Source organism: Gossypium hirsutum, chromosome A01 (assembly GCF_007990345.1).
Source record: "Gossypium hirsutum isolate 1008001.06 chromosome A01, Gossypium_hirsutum_v2.1, whole genome shotgun sequence".
In the NCBI taxonomy this organism is placed as follows: domain Eukaryota; kingdom Viridiplantae; phylum Streptophyta; class Magnoliopsida; order Malvales; family Malvaceae; genus Gossypium; species Gossypium hirsutum.
Window position 1 is genome coordinate 60,605,760 of NC_053424.1, and position 16,991 is coordinate 60,622,750.

A 16,991-nucleotide genomic window follows, 5' to 3' on the forward strand; every position below is an offset into this window, starting at 1 on the left:
GTTATATTATGGAGGAAGCGTCCTGGTGGCTATGCCATAATTATCTGATCTGGTGGCACTGCCACATATATCTGTTCTGGTGGCTCTGCCACAATTATCTGTTCTGGTGACACTGTAACATTATCTGTCCTGGCAGCCATGCTGCATATTTCTGTGGCATGTAGCGGTTGTGTGGGTCGAGTAGTCTCCCCACATGGTGAAAGGTTGGTATGGGGGTGCATGTGGTTGGATATGGGTTGGGTTTTCCATAGACATGTAATATCTGTTCTGTTCTGTTATGGCCCTATGGGCTTTATTCTGACTTCTGTTCTGGGCTAAGGCCAACTTATTCTATTTCTGTGGTTGAGCTGATATAGGCTATGGTTGGGTTAATTTACACACTGAGTTTCCCCAAGCTCACCCCTTTATTCTTCATCCACGCAGGTAATCCCCAACCATAGTGGGCTTGGAGCGATGAGGGATTCGGAGTGGCCACACGTTCTACAAGTTGATTTTATTATGGTGAATTGGACATTTTTTTATTTACGTTTAAGGTTTTGGGTTTTTAAAATTTAATAAGGCCGCTTAATTATTTTCTTTGATGGGTTTTATATGTTTTATTGAGTTAGGTATTATTTATATTTAACTGTTGAATTTGGATAGCACTAGGGTGCGTTTTCAAAAAAACAGTAATGGATTTCAAAATAACACGACAATAAGCAAAGCTTCCACAATAAGAATATTTTTCCAAAATTAATCACTTTTCCTAAAAAGGACTTAATCAAAATGGTTCCCTAGAAATATACACGACGTTAAGGTGTGGTAATGGCGATGTGCATGTCTAGGATTGGATCCGAAGGGAGCTTCGTACTTAAGCAGTCCGAGGGACTCACCTCCTCTTTTTCGGTTTCCTACCTGGTGCGCAGCTTCCATTCACTTTAACTTACATTGAAATTGTCTTTTAAAAACACTAAATAAGTTTTTCTAGAACAACGACCTGAAATGTTTTTGAACGCTTTGATATGGCATGTCAGATCCGGCCATAATGTCTGGGCCGGTTTTGGAGTGTTACATGTCCACCTGCGTCTATTTTTAGGGAAAATTAACAGCACTTGATTTGGAGTTTCTTAGCTCCAGTTATAAATAATTTAGTGATTGTTGCTTAGGAAGACGGCTTGTAGTGAATTTGTGATTTTGTTACAAACATGGTTAAAACTTGTTAATGAGATGCTTTTCGAGTTCTTATGATCTTATTTTTTATTTCAATATTTGGTTTTAATTCAGTTTAGATTCAAGTGAGGTGAATTTGCTACATATGCATTATGTTCATGGATACTTGGCCAAAATGGAAATTATCTAGGAATGATTTCTTAAAATTTGAATAATCGATCTATAAGTAAATTAATTGTTTGCATTGCTTAAAACTTACTAAGCATAGTAATGCTTACTTCGTTACCTTAATTCTCTGTTTTGTAGATTTTGCTCGTCAGCTACGGTCTCGGGGATCTCAAAGTCGAAGTCGACCACACTATCTAAGCTTCTTGGTACTCTAGTAGTTAAATTTCGATAATGGCATGTATAGGCTTGACTTTTTGTTGTTAAATAACTATCTTTTTGATGATGTATATATGGGTAGCCATGTGAAAATGGCTTGATAAGTTACTATATGTGTTCCAAATGGTTAATATGAATGCGTGGTTGAGATTTGCTTAATGTTTTAAATGTCTGATTGAATTGAACTTAAGAATAAATCGTAATACCTAATTATCTTGATATGACTCTTTTGTATATGATAATACTCTTTAACCCTCCGGCGACGGGTACGGGTTAGGGGTGTTACAAACTTCGGCAAAGGTAAGATCGCTAATGCCTAAGGTGCTTTTGTCCGAACGTGGTAAGGGGTTAATATGTAGTTCGTTTCGGTAGTTAGATTAACGTGGTAGTAATATAAATGTAGGTAGTTCATGCGTGGATCTTGTCAACGAATCGTCACAAATAGGTGTATAACTGACACCCTCTCATAGACTAGATCAGCGAAAGCCGAAAAGTCGAAATACCGAAAAGTCAGTATTTTGGGACCTTGTGAGTGTGCGAATGCTCGTAAGATAAGTGGGTTAATATTTTGGTAATCTAAAGTGATAAATTTGCAGCACGTGCAATTTCGTGTATTGTTGATATTTTGGGCTTAACGGGCCGAAATCAAGTTAATGGGCCAGCGGGCCTAATTCGGTAAGAAAACGCGGTAAGTGCTTCTGGTCGTATGTAAATGGCTATGCTATGAATGAAAACCCTAAGAATAGTTAAATTACTTAATACCCCTATGTATGGAAATTACTGATATACTCCTAGGTGCAAAATTACCATTATACCCCTAGGGGTACTTTTGACTGAAAAGCATGATGATTTAATTCTATATCATGTATGCCCTGATTGTATATATGTTGCATGGGGACATGGGTTATATTATGGAGGAAGCGTCCTGGTGGCTATGCCATAATTATCTGATCTGGTGGCACTGCCACATATATCTGTTCTGGTGGCTCTGCCACAATTATCTGTTCTGGTGACACTGTAACATTATATGTCCTGGCAGCCATGCTGCATATTTCTGTGGCATGTAGCGGTTGTGTGGGTCGAGTAGTCTCCCCACATGGTGAAAGGTTGGTATGGGGGTGCATGTGGTTGGATATGGGTTGGGTTTTGCATAGACATGTAATATCTGTTCTGTTCTGTTATGGGCCTATGGGCTTTATTCTGACTTCTGTTCTGGGCTAAGGCCAACTTATTCTGTTTCTGTGGTTGAGCTGATATAGGCTATGGTTGGGTTAATTTACACACTGAGTTTCCCCAAGCTCACCCCTTTATTCTTCATCCACGCAGGTAATCCCCAACCATAGTGGGCTTGGAGCGATGAAGGATTCGGAGTGGCCACACGTTCTACAAGTTGATTTTATTATGGTGAATTGGACATTTTTTTTATTTACGTTTAAGGTTTTGGGTTTTTAAAATTTAATAAGGCCGCTTAATTATTTTCGTTGATGGGTTTTATATGTTTTATTGAGTTAGGTATTATTTATATTTAACTGTTGAATTTGGATAGCACTAGGGTGCGTTTTCAAAAAAATAGTAATGGATTTCAAAATAACACGACAATAAGCAAAGCTTCCACAATAAGAATATTTTTCCAAAATTAATCACTTTTCCTAAAAAGGACTTAATCAAAATGGTTCCCTAGAAATATACACGACGTTAATGTGTGGTAATGGCGATGTGCATGTCTAGGATTGGATCCGAAGGGAGTTTCGTACTTAAGCAGTCCGAGGGACTCACCTCCTCTTTTTCGGTTTCCTACCTGGTGCGCAGCTTCCATTCACTTTAACTTACATTGAAATTGTCTTTTAAAAACACTAAATAAGTTTTTCTAGAACAACGACCTGAAATGTTTTTGAACGCTTTGATATGGCATTTCAGATCCGGCCATAACGTCTGGGCCGGGTTTGGAGTGTTACATGTCCACCTGCGTCATTGTCACTAAATAAATCATAAATCGAGTCACAAAACTCAAAATTTAAATTCATGAATTTTCCCTGAAACTAGACTCATATATCTTCTTACTAATTTTTTTTTCTAGAATTTTTGGTCTAGCCAATTAGTACAGTTTATTAGTTAAAGTTTCCCCTATTGCACTATTCGACTACTCTGACCTCCCCTCACTACTAATCAATTTTCTCGCTGTACAGAATTCAAATTACCATGCCGTTTGTTTCTCTTGAAAGTAAATTCACTAGTAAATCTAGAAATATAAACTATAACTCCGAATTCTTTTTATACAATTTTTAGTGAATTTATAATGTTAGAACAGGGGATTTAGAAATCGCTCTGACCTTGTCTCACTAAAATTCAAATATCCCTTAATATACACTTTTTTTCTTACTCTGTTTCTTTCATATGAAAATAGACTCAATAAGATTTAATTATATATCTCATTCATCACCGAATTTCATTTTTACTATTCTTGGTGATTTTTCAAGATCACGTCACTGCTGCTGTTCAATACTGTTTTAATGCTAATTTCACTTTTTCATGATTTCTTTGTATTAACTACCAGTTAGGCATACATAACACCAAAACATGTTCTTCATTAGCCATTTCAATAGCTAATCATTATCAAATATTTACATACCATTCTTTAGACATATCATATGGACATACACACAAAATGGCTAAGTCCCTATACATGCCATAAACTAGAACGCTTGTAAACGAAGATACCCATTTGGTAACTTGATAGTTTGAAGTGATATCCGACGACCTCCAACCCGAGCTTGGTTTTAAGTACTCTGTGAAACATGGGAAAGTGAAAGAAGTAAGCTTATAAAGCTTAGTAAGTTCACATGTAAAATAATAAGCATTAGCAATCAATTTAGCTTACTATTATGCTGTCATAATTTGCTTAAATAATGTTTAGTTCTTACTTTCCCATCTTACTCATTGGTAACCTTACCAAAGGCTCAGAATACAAAAGGCACCTTAATTAATAGCTTGCTTACATACCTGCAACATCTCACTTAACACATGAGTACTTTTTCATAATATAGGCATATTGCCGATCATGTCATAAAGTGTCACAAGCATAACTGAAAACTCATCTCTTACTTAATACTTGATAATCTCAATTACTTACAATCTCAATATTAAATAAGCCTTAAATGCATACCTGGCTCTTTCTTCATGTTCTCACCTTGTCATTTCTTTGACTTACTCTTTGGATTACTCGGGAACCTTTTCCTTTTTGAACTTACCATTGCCATGTCTGGACATGGTCTTACGTGGTATCCTTGCTTTATGAACTCACCAATGCCATGCCTTGGCATGGTCTTACATGGGACCTTTGCCTTATAGTAACTTATCAATGCCATGTCTTGACATGGTCTTACATGATTTCCTTTCCTTATAGAACTTATCAATGTCATGCCTTGGCATGGTCTTACATGATATCCTTATCTTACCAAATGTCGTGTTTCAAACATGGTCTTACATGGTATCCTTGTCTTACCAAATGCCATGTTCCAAATATGGTCTTACATGGTATCCTTGTCTTAGTGCCAATGCCACATCTTGATGTGGTCTTACATGGAGTCCTTAATCAGTGCCGATGCCATGTCTTGACATGGTCTTACATGGGATCCTTGCCTTACTGATGCCATGTCTTGACATGGTCTTACATGGTATCCTTAACCGTCAATTCCTCCTTAAATGCCATGTTAAGAACATGGACTTTTCCACCAACTCTTCCTTAATTGCCATGGTACAACCATGGACTTTGAGGTATCAATGCCTTGTCAAGTCATAGCTGAAACAAACTTGCTCAAATTCTCAAAGTTAGTCGCATAACTCAATAATAACAATACTAATAACAATAATTGCACAATAATAAAATGCCACTAAACATACATACTTACATTCTCAATCTCATCATATCATCAACTTAATTTATTCTGATCAAACTATGATAGTCAATACTTTCTTGTTATCATACAAAGCCATAATACAAAATATGGTATTACATATAAATTATACAAGTTTCACTTTCCAATATCGAATTATTATCGAACATTAATCATTATATTTGAAACTCAATACTAAAGTATTTATGGCCAAAATATGAATTTATCATTCAAAACGACCATTTTACCAAGTTTCTCGATTTTCTTTTTTTCTCCCGTTCTAGGTCCAAATCTCACTTTTCGAGATCTAAAACATAATATTTCACTTATTTAATTAATGTAATATTCAAAACATTCCCTAACTCAAACTTTAGCAAAATTATAATTTTGCCCCTAAACCTTTGCAGAATTACGATTTTGCCCCTAGGCTCGAAAATTAACATTTATCCATTTTTCTTATGTTTTATAACATTTTTCCCTTCTATGGAAACATCAAATTCCCACTCTATCATGTACTTATGAACATTAGGTATTTTTACTGATTATGTTGTTTTACTCGTTTTCACTTAAAATCGCTTAGCAAAAGTTGTTTAACATAATTTCAATATTCACATTCTACCATAAAACATCAAAATAAACACATTTAACCTATGGGTATTTTTCCAAATATGAATCCTAGCATGAATTATTGCTAGAATAAGCTAAATCAAGTTATCGGGACTCTAAAAATGTAAAGAACATTAAAAACGAGGCTAGAATGGACTTACTATTGAGCTTGGAAAGCTTGGAAATCCTAACCATGGCTTCCCCCATGCTATATTCATCCTCCATGAAGAAGATGGACCAATTTTGGCTTTATTTTCCCTTTTTAATTCTTTTAATTACTAAATGACCAAAATGCCCTTAAATGCTTTTCTTTCAAATTTGTCGTATTCTTGCCCATTTTTGTTCAACTTAAACATAATGGTCTAATTACTAAATAAGGATCTCCAGTTTAAGAACCCATTTCAATTAAATCCCCTTTATTATCTAGAACACACATTTTACTAATTTTACAATTTAGTCCTAATTATCAAATTAGGCACTTATACATAAAATTTCTTCACGAAATTTTCACACAATTATTTAATCAATGAATAAACCTTAAAACGTAATTGGAATAAATTTTTTTTGGCCTCAGATTCCTAGTTTTGCAACCACATTTGTTTAGGCCCTATTTCGGGATATTACAAGAATAGATTAAAATGTTATCTATAAACACAACCACAAATCGATCCAAATACTTTCTAATGATTCAATTCATTAAATCCATAAAAGCAGCAGGTGCATTAGTAAGTCCAGAAGGCATAACTAGAAACTCATAATGTCTGTACCTCATTCGGAAAGCAATTTTCAGCACATCAGAGTCTTTAACTCGTAGCTGATAGTAACTCGATCTAAAATCTATATTTGACAACACTTTAGCCCCTTTCAACTGATCGAGCAAATCGACAATTTGTGGCAAAGGATATTTATTCTTTATAGTCACCTTATTGAGTTGCCGGTAGTCGATGCACATTCTCGGAGTTCCATCTTTCTTTTTCACAAATAAAATCAGTGCACCCCGAGGAGAAAAACTCGATCGCATGAAACCTCTATCAGTCAATTCTTCCAACTGAGCTTTCAACTCTTTTAATTTAGTCGGTGCCATTCTGTAGGGAGCTATCGAAATCGGAGTTGTCCTTGGGATTATCTCAATGCCAAACTCTACTTCTCGGATCGGTGGTAAACCCGATAATTCTTCAGGAAACACATCTGGATACTTGCACACAATTAGTGCTGATTTAATCTTCTTTTCAGTCACTTTAGAATCGAGTACTTAAGCAAAATAAGCTTCACAACCCTTTTTCATATATTTATGAGCTAACATCGAAGAAATCACTGCCGGTAAACCATTTAGATCATTAAACTAAATCTGAATTATTTCATCATTCTAGCATCGCAAATCAATAGTCTTCTGTTTGTAGTTCACAATAGCATCTTGCAATGTTAACCAATCCATACCCAGAATTATATCAAACTCGTCGAATGGCAACAACATCAAATCAGTCGAAAAACATGAATCTCGAATCATCAACGGTCAATTCTTGCATACTTTATCAGCCAAAACACACCGGCCTAAGGGGTTCGACACTCTAATCACAAATGTAACATCCTAAAATAGGGCCTAAACGGAATAGTGGTTGTGAAACTACAAATTCGAGATAAAAAAGCTTATTCCGATTAATTTTTATAATTTACCGAGTGATTAGATGCATGTGTTAGAGTATCAATGGAAAATTTTATAGATAGCATGCTTAATTTGCCTACTAGGGCTTAATTGCAAAAGTTGATAAATATGAGTTTTAGATGCTAAAGGATTAAATTGAAGAGTATAATTGATGTAGAGGTCTTGAAATGGTAGTTAGACCATTAGGTTTTCATGGACAAAAATGGACATACATAGATAAAAATAACTAAAGTTTTAATAAAGGGTATTTTAGTCATTTGGTAAATAAAAGATTAAAAAAGGGAAAAAGATGGCAAAATGTGCCCGTCTTCTTCATTAGGCCGAAATTTCAAGGGTTCTTCATAGCTAGGATTTTTTAAAGCTTCTACGCTTCATAGTAAGTGGTTCCAAGTCCCGTTTTTAATGGTTTTTACGTTTTTGAAGTCCCAGTAACTTGATTTAGCTTATTCTAGCAACAATTTAACATAGGGTTCATATTTGGAAAAATACCCATAGGTGAAATGTGTTTATTCTGATGTTGTATGGTAGAATATGAAGCTTGAAATTATGTTAAACGACTTGAGCTAAGCGATTTTAAGTGAAAACGAGTAAAATGACATAATTGGTAAAAATACCTAATGGTCATAAATACCTGTTAAAGTGGGAATTTGATGTTTCTATAGGTAAATAAATGATCAGCATGTCATAAAACATAGGAATTAGGGATAAATTTTCATTTCCGAGCCTTGGGGTAAAAGTGTAAATATGCAAAAGTTTAAGGGCAAAATAGTAATTTTGCCAAAGTTAGAGTTAAGGACTGTTTTGATAAATGTGAATATTAAATAAGTTAAATTTGCTATTATAGATCAAGAAGAATGAAATTCGGGGTTAGACCAAGGAAAGAAAAAGGTTGAGGACTAAATCAAAATATTTGATCGTATTTTATATCGAGGTAAGTATTCGATAAATAAATGCAATGTTTTATTATTTATAATTAATGATGTTATTTTTCAGCATCTATATATTTATTTTTTAAATTTATTCCTTGATGATTGAAGCAAGAATTGACAGAGAAATGATATTTAAAAGTCTCGGTTGAACCTTAGGAATGTGTAGGATACAAATGTCATGACGTTAGGGTTTAAGGATACCAAGTAAGACCATGCCAAGGCATGGCATTGGTAAGTTTTACAAGTCAAGGAAATCATGTAAGACCATGTCAAGATATGGCATTGATAAACTACGATAAGGCAAAGATCCCATGTAAGACCATGCCAAGGCATGGCAATGGTGAGTTCATAAGGCAAGGATACCATGTAAGACCATGTCAAGACATGTAAATGGTAAGTTTAAAAAGGAAAGGTACCCGTGTATAGTATTACAAGTGGTTCAACAGAAAATTTAAAGAGTGTACCAAAGTAAAGGTAAGATAAGTCCATGTTCGAAAGGTTCAGGTTATCTTGATAATTCATTTAGAATGTTGTTATTTAATTACATGCAAACTTACTAAGCTTTATGCTTACTCCCTTTCTTTTCTCTCTTTTTTTTATAGTATCGTAAATCTAACTCGAAAAATCGTAAGGACGTCAGAGATCACCTCACACTATCAATAAGTTATCTCGGTATTTTGTGACTAGAAATACTTTAAGTTATGGCATGTATAGGGACTTGGCTATTTTGTGTGTATGTCCTTATGATATGATTAAAGAATGGCATGTGAATACTTGGTAATGATTAGCTTATGATATAGCTAAATAAGTACATGTTTTGGTATTTTGTATGCGTAAATGAGGTTTGATGCAAAGAAACTATGAAAGAGTAAGAGTTGGCCATGGAACAGTTAGGAAATAGTAGCAGTGATGTGGTTTTGAAAAATCACTAAAAATTTTAGAAATGGAATTAAATAATGAATGAGATATAGAATTAAATCTTATTGAGTCTATTTTTATAGGAAAGAAATAGAGCAAGCAAAGGAAGTTTATATTTCTGTAAGACTAGTTTAGAGTGACTTTGTGATCCCTTGTTTAATCTTTGGAAAATCACTAGAAATTTTACAAAAATAATTATAAGTAAAAATGTATACTTTTAGATTCCTGAGTTTATTTTCATTAGAAACAAGCAGAAATGTTATCTGACTTCTGTATAATGAGATAATTGATTTTTAGTGAAGAGAGGTCAGGTCTACTAAACTCGAGTTCTAATTAATTTCGTGACTGTTACGCAGATGGATAGTTTTATTATGAATAGTGAAATAAATTGTTTTAATTTGTGTAAGTAATTGGAAAATTTTTAATGTTCCCGGGTTGGTTCCGAACCGTTCCAATTGCACGTTTTAGGGCCTCGAAGGCCTTTTTGGGGATTTATTGGATGAATGCAAGCGAATTAATTTTTAAAAGTAAAAATAAAATTATGCCCCAAACAAGTAAGATAAGTCTGGTATCGCCTCGTGCTCGACTCTGGAGACGGTCTCGGGTAAGGGGTGTTACATTTATTGGTATCAGAGCAAGATTTTAGTCGGTTCTTGGAATATTCAGTATTAGTAAGAGTCTAGATATACATGCCATACTTAGTTTTTGATAGTTTGACGACTCTTGATGATTTTAAAATGTTTTTCTTTTATAGTTATGGATTTCGAACGAGTTGGTGCAGATAATGTAGAAAGCAACGCGCTCGCTCCCGCAGAAAGGACGGTGCCACCAGATAGTAGTGAAAGGCCCATTACAGTTAGTCAGGAAGGAGGGGCTCGAGAAGCCTTCTTCCAAGCTATGAATGAATGGCTTGCCGAGTTTGTTCATACGAATCTGGTCGTTAGACCTCCACCCCCTCATGATCCTCAGACTACCCATGTAGCTTCTCCAGTCACAGATATAGTTAGAAGAGAGAAGCCACTAGTTGATAAAATTAGAAAACAACGGGCCGAAGAGTTTCGGGCTACTAAAGATGACAATGCAGAGAAAGCTGAATTTTGGCCCGAGAATATTATCAGGGTATTTAATGAGTTATCCTGTACACCTGAAGAGTTCATGAAGTGTGTTGTATCACTTTTATAAGACTCGGCCTACCATTGGTGGAAGACACTTGTGTCAGTAGTACCGAAAGAGAAGGTTACTTAGGATTTCATTCAAGAGGAGTTCCGTAAGAAACACATTAGTCAAAGGTTCATCGACTAGAAAAGAAAAGAATACCTTGAACTAAAGTAGGGTAAGATTACAGTGACTGAATATGAACGTGAATTTTTTAGATTCAGTAATTATGCTTGAGAGTGTGTGTCTACTGAATCTATTATGTGCAAGAGATTTAAAGATGGGCTCAATAATGATATTTGACTGTCAGTCGATGTTTTAGAAATAAAATAGTTCGTCATTTTAGTTGAAAGAGCTTGTAAGGCGGAGGAGTTGCTAAAAGGAAAGGGTAAAGCTGAAATTGAGATGCAAGACACGAAGAAAAGATAGATGAGCAAGTCGTTTCATTCTACATTCAAGAGGCCTAGAGAGTTCTCTAGGAGATCTAATTTTTCAGCAGGGTATTCTAGCCAAAACAAAAGTAGAAGATTTATGGGTCAGAAAGCTCAGACCACTTCAATTGCGAATGTTGGCAGTATTTAGCCTGATAGACCTGAGTGTCCTCAATATGGTCGAAGTCATCCAGGTCAATGTCGAGCAACTGAGATTGGTTGTTTCCGATGTGGTGCATCAGATCATTTGATTCGGGAGTGTCCTGAGATGGTTAAAAGAGAAGTAATACAAAGTGTAAGATCAGGCAATGCCCTTGTTAGAAGTAGACCTCAGAGAAGTTCAGGAATAGGGGTAGGTAGAGGTGCCTCTAGAGATTCAGCAGCGAGACCAGATGTTAGAGCACCTGCAAGGACCTATGCTATCCGTGCTCATGAAGAGGCATCCTCTCCCGATGTAATTATGGGTGCATTTTCTCTTTATAATGTTAATGTTATTGCTTTTATTGATCTGGGTTCGACCCATTCCTATGTTTGTATGAAATTGATGCCTAGTATGAACATGTCCATAGAGTCTACGGGATTTATGATTAAAGTATCGAATCCATTGGGTTAGTATGTATTACTAGACAAAGTATGTAAAAAATGCCCTTTAATGATTAGAGGTTATTGTTTTCCGGCCGATCTCATACTATTGCCATTTGATAAGTTTGATGTGATTCTTGGTATGGATTGGTTGACTACGCATGACGTGATAGTGAATTGTGAAAAGAAATTTATTGAGTTGAATTACGAAAATGGTGAAATTCTTTGGGTTAATTTAGATGAGTCAGATAGTTCAATTGCCATGATTTCTGTTATGTTTGCTCAGAAATGCTTGAGAAAAGGATATGAAGCTTTTATTGCATTTGTGTTGAATACTAAAGATCCAGAGTTGAAAATTGAATCAGGTCCTATAGTATGTGAGTTTCCTGATGTGTTTCCGAAAGAACTACTAGGTTTGCGTCCTATCAGAGAAGTTGAGTTTGGTATGGAATTGGTTCCGGGTACAACACCCATTTCTATTGCTCCTTATAGAATGGCTCCAATGGAATTGAGAGAATTGAAAGTTCAGTTGCAGGAACTAACAGAGAAAGGCTTTGCAAGACCTAGTTGTTCACCATGGGGTGCACCAGTGCTCTTTGTGAAAAAGAAAGATGGTTCGATGAGATTGTGCATAGATTATCGGCTGCTTAACAAGGTGACTATTAAGAACAAGTATCCACTGCCAAGAATTGACGATTTGTTTGATCAATTGAAGGGAGCTACTGTGTTCTCCAAGATAGATTTGAGATCCGGATATTATCAGTTGCGAGTTAAAGAGTCAGATGTTCCTAAGACTGCTTTCTGAATTTGGTATGGCCATTATGAGTTCCTTGTGATGCCATTTGGCTTGACTAATGCTCCTGCCATTTTCATGGACTTAATGAATAGAATATTCAGACCTTACTTGGATAAATTTGTAGTTGTGTTCATTGATGATATCTTTATTTATTCTCATGATAAGACTGAGCATTCAGAGCATTTGAGAATAGTTTTACAGACTTTAAGAGATAATCAGCTTTATGCCAAGTTTAGCAAAAGTGAGTTCTAGTTATGGGAAGTTTGTTTTCTAGGACATATAGTCTCAGGTGAAGGTATTAGAGTTGATCCGAGCAAGATTTCAGCCATTGTTGATTGGAAGCCTCCCAGAAATGTATCAGAGGTCAGAAGTTTTCTTGGTCTCGTCGGCTATTATAGACAACTTGCAGAGGGATTTTCCATAATAGCTACTCCATTGAAAAGACTGCTACAGAAAAATGTCAAGTTTGAATGGACTGAAAAGTGTCAGCAGAGTTTTGACAAGTTAAAGGCATTGTTGACTGAAGCTCCGGTCTTAGTACAACCAGAACTGGGTAAAGAGTTTGTGATTTACAGTGATGCGTCCTTGAATGGACTAGGCTGTGTACTTATACAGGAAGGAAAGGTAATTGCTTATGCCTCTAGATAGCTAAAGCAACATAAAATTATCCGATACATGATTTAGAACTAGCTGCCATTGTATTTGCGTTGAAAATCTAGAGACATCACTTGTATGGTGAGAAGTGCCGAATATTTACTGATAATAAAAGTTTTATATACTTGATGACTCAGAAAGATTTGAACTTGAGGCAAATAAGATGGGTAGAGTTGATTAAAGATTATGATCTAGTTATCGATTATCACCCTGGTAAGGCAAACGTAGTTGCTGATGGTTTGAGTAGAAAATCTTTATTTGCATTAAAAGCTTTGAGCATTAGTTTAACCTTATCGGATGATGGTTCTATCTTAGCTGAATTAAGAGCTAAGCTAATGTTTCTTGAAGAAATTTGTGAAGCTCAGAAAGATGACAGTGAGTTGCAAGCCAAAACAGCTAAGTGTGAGTCGGGTGTAGAGTTAGATTTTCAGATCAGTTCTGACTGTTGTTTAATGTTCAAAAATTAGATATGTGTACCAAAGAATGATGAGCTTATTCGAACATTTTAGAGGAAGCACATAGCAGTTCTTTGTCTATTCATCCAGATAGTACAAAGATGTATAATGATTTGAAGAAAATGTATTTGTGGGTAGGAATGAAGAGAGATATCTTAGAGTTTGTTTCTAGATACTTGATCTGTCAGCAGGTAAAAGCCGAACATCAGGTATCTTCAATTTTATTGCAGCCTATGTTAGTTCCTGAGTGGAAATGGGACCGAGTTGCCATGGATTTTGTGACAGGATTGCCATTGACACCGAGAAAGAAAGATACAGTATGGGTTGTGATTGATAAGCTAACGAAGTCGGCTCATTTTATTCCAGTTCTTATGGATTATTCACTTGACAAGTTGGCTGAGTTGTATATTTCAGATATAATCAGACTACATGGAGTATCGTTATCAATTATTTCAGATAAAGACCCGAGATTCACTTCGCGATTTTGGAAGAAGTTACAGGAAGCTTTAGGCACAAAGTTAAGTTTTAGTATAGCTTTCTATCCTCAGACCGATGGTTAGTTGGAGAGAGTTATTCAGATACTTGAGGATATGCTTAGATGTTCTGTCTTAGAATTTCAACGTAGTTGGGAGAAATATTTGCTGTTGGTAGAGTTTGCTTATAATAATAGTTACCTGTTGAGTTTGAAAATGGCACCTTATGAAGCTTTGTATGGACGTAAATGTCGCACACCTTTGTATTGGACAGAGCCTAAAAAAAATCAGATTTACGGGGTTGATTTAGTTAAAGAAACTGAAGAGAAAGTGGAAGTCATCAGAGATTGCTTGAAAGCAGCTTCGGACAGACAGAAGTCTTATGCAGACTTGAAACGAAAAGAGATTGAGTATCAAGTTGGTGACAAAGTTTTCTTTAAAGTATTCCCGTGGAAGAAAGTCTTTAGATTTGGGAAGAAAGGCAAATTAAGTCCATGTTTTATTAGATCGTTTGAGGTGACTGAAAGAGTTGGACCATTAGTATATTGGTTAGCTTTGCTGCCAGAGTTAGAGAAGATTCATGACGTGTTCCATGTGTCATGTTACATCGTTACCGTTCTGATCCTTCACATGCGATTTCACAGAAAGAGGTTGAGATTCAGCAAGATATGACTTATGGTGAAGAACCGGTAAAGATTTTAGCTCGAGAGGTCTAGCAACTAAGGAACAAAAGTAATGCACTTGTGAAAGTATTATGGAATAGGCATGGGGTAGACAAGACTACATGGAAGCCTGAAGAGGTTATGCGAAAACAGTATCCAAATCTTTTCACAAGTAAGATTTTTGAGGACAAAAATCCCTAAAGGGGGGAGAAATGTAACATCCCAAAATAGGGTCTAAATAAAATAGTGGTTGCAAAACCACGAATCTGAGATAGAAAAGTTTATTCTAATTAATTTTTATAATTTACTGAGTGATTAGATGCATGTGTTAGAGTATCGATGGAAAATTTTATAGATAGCATCCTTAATTTGCCTACTAGGGCTTAATTGCAAAAGTTGATAAATATGAGTTTTAGATGCTAAAGGATTAAATTGAAGAGTATAATTGAATTAGAGGTCCTTAAATGGTAATTAGACCATTAGGTTTCCATGGACAAAAATGGACATACATAGATAAAAATAACTAAAATTTAATGAAGGGTATTTTAGTCATTTGGTAATTAAAATATTAAAAAAGGGAAAAAGATGGAAAAATATGCCCATGTTCTTCATTAGGCCAAAATTTCAAGGGTTCTTCATAGCTAGGGTTTTGTCAAGCTTCCAAGCTTCATAGTAAGTGATTTCAAGCCCCGTTTTTAATGTTCTTTATGTTTTTGAAGTCCCGGTAACTTGATTTAGCTTATTCTAGCAATAATTTAACCAACGGTTCATATTTGAAAAAATACCCATAGGTTAAATGTGTTTATTTTGATGTTTTATGGTAGAATATGAAGCTTGAAATTATGTTAAACAACTTGAGCTAAGTGATTTTAAGCGAAAACGAGTAAAACGACATAATCGGTAAAAATACCTAATGGTCATAAATACATGTTAGAGTGAGAATTTGATGTTTCCGTAGGTAAAAAAATGATCAGCATGTCATAAAACATAAGAATTAGGGATAAAGTTTCATTTCAGAGCTTTGGGAAAAAAGTGTAAATATGCAAAAGTTTAGGGGCAAAATTATAATTTTGCCAAAGTTAGAGTTAAGGACTGTTTTGATAAATGTTAATATTAAATTAGTTAAATTTGCTATTATAGATCAAGAAGAACAAAATTCGGGGTTAGATCGAGAAAAGAAAAAGGTTGAGGACTAAATCAAAATATTTTATCGTATTTTGAATTGAGATAAGTTTGCGGTCAATAAATGCAATGTTTTATTATTTATAATTAATGATGTTATTTTTTCAGCATCTATATATTTATTTTGTAAATTTGTTCGTTGATGATTCAAGCAAGAATTGACGGAGAAATGATACTTAAAAGTCCCGGTTGAACCTTAGGAATGTGTAAGATACTTAAATTTCTGAGATATTCTGAGATATTTAAATTTCTGTAAGACTGGTTCAGAGTGACTTTGTGATCCCCTGTTCCAACTTTGAAAAATCGCTAGAAATTATACAAAACGAATTTTAAGTCAAAGTTTATGTTTTTTAGATTCCTTAGTGAGTTATTTTCATTAGAAACAAATAGAAACATTATCTGACTTCTGTATAATAAGATAATCAATTTTTAGTGAAGAGAGATCAGGTCCGCTGAACTGCAAAATAGGGGAACATTTAATGAATAAACTGCATAAATTGGCCAAACAAAAAATTCTAGAAAAATTATGGTAAGAAGACATATGAGTCTATTTTTGGGGAAAATTTACAGATTTAAATTTTAAGTTTCGTAACTCGAGTTATAATTAATTGAGTAACTATTATGCAGATGGATAGTTTTATTATAAATAGTGAAATAAATTGTTTTGATTTGTGTAAGTAATTGGAAAATATTTAATGTTCCCGGTTTGGTCCTGAACCATTCCAATTGCACGTTTTAGGGTCTCGAAAGCCATTTTTTGGGATTTATTGGATGAATGTGAGTGAATTAATTTTTAATTGTAAAAAAAATTATGCCCCGAACAAGTAAGATAAGTCTGGTAATGCCTCGTGCTCGACTCTGGAGACGGTCTCGAGTAAGGGGTGTTACACAACTCGATAGACTCTAAATGAAAAGTCTTACTGGGTACTAAAGTTTCACATACATAAGAACGAGTTGATCCAGGATCAATCAATACAACAACACTAGTATAATAGAGAGTGAAAGTACTGGTAATCACATCTGGAGACGAAGCTTCTTCACGAGCGTGGATAGCATAAG